This window comes from Alligator sinensis, unplaced genomic scaffold, assembly GCF_000455745.1.
Source record: "Alligator sinensis unplaced genomic scaffold, ASM45574v1 scaffold277_1, whole genome shotgun sequence".
Lineage (NCBI taxonomy): Eukaryota > Metazoa > Chordata > Crocodylia > Alligatoridae > Alligator > Alligator sinensis.
Genome location: NW_005841899.1, coordinates 2188625 through 2189116, shown reverse-complemented (window position 1 = coordinate 2189116; position 492 = coordinate 2188625). Strand labels below are relative to the sequence as shown.

At 58.5% G+C, this 492-nt stretch overlaps 1 protein-coding gene across 1 annotated transcript in view; it reads left to right on the top strand.

The window, feature by feature from the left end:
* Window positions 1–492, top strand: part of TMEM163 (transmembrane protein 163) — a 225187-nt gene that overhangs the window by 158 nt on the left and 224537 nt on the right. The window lies entirely within an intron of this gene.

Sequence of the window (492 nt, the reverse complement as noted above, 5' to 3'; positions counted from 1 at the left end):
ATCCATGTAGGGCTCTTGGGGGCACTTAGTCCATGCGGGGATCTTGGGGGCACAATTTCATGCAGAGATCTTGGGGGGGGTACTAAATCAATGCAGGGATCTTAGGGGGCACTTAATCCGTGCAGGGATCTTGGTGAGGTTTGGCTACTTTTCCTTGGGAAGGGTCAGCAGGCCACTTGTGCAGAGGCTGGAACATCCCGAAGGGCCAAGTCACTCTTCCCTCTGTGCCTTGGGGTGCTGCACGGCCGGGGGGGCAAAATATTAAAAAAGAAAAAAGACAAAAAAAGACAGATGACTACAAATACGTGCTGTGCTGTGCTGGTGGTCTCCAGTGACGCCCCTGCGTGCTGTGCTGGGGGTCTCCAGTGAAGCCCCTGCGTGCTGTGCTGGGGGTCTCCAGTGACGCCCCTGCACATCAGAGCCCGCTCCCCCCAGATGAAGGCACGCCGGCACCAGTCCTGCTGCGTCTCCCGGCCGGGGGAGCCTCCCCTC